Raw genomic sequence first — 312 nt, forward strand, 5'->3', positions numbered from 1 at the left:
GACTGAGATTTCTATGTGATTTGTTCCTAGTCTCAGTAACAAAGACTAAGATTTCTTTGTGAATTGTCCCTAGTCTCAGTCACAAAGAATGAGATTTCTACGTGATTTGTCCCTACTCTCAGTCACAAAAACTGAAATTTCTTTTTGATTTGTCCCTAGTCTCAGTCACAAAGATTGAGATTTCTATGTGATTTGTCCCTCGTCTCAGTCACAAAGACTGAGATTTCTATGTGACTTGACTCTAATCTCAGTCACAAAGACTGAGATTTCTATATGATTTGTCCCTAGTCTCAGTCACAAAGACTGAGATTT

General features: G+C 36.9%; 1 pseudogene; it reads right to left on the minus strand.

The window, feature by feature from the left end:
- Positions 1 to 312, minus strand: part of LOC104746974 — a 13,220-nt pseudogene that overhangs the window by 901 nt on the left and 12,007 nt on the right.

Source organism: Camelina sativa, chromosome 2 (genome assembly GCF_000633955.1).
Source record: "Camelina sativa cultivar DH55 chromosome 2, Cs, whole genome shotgun sequence".
NCBI lineage: Eukaryota > Viridiplantae > Streptophyta > Magnoliopsida > Brassicales > Brassicaceae > Camelina > Camelina sativa.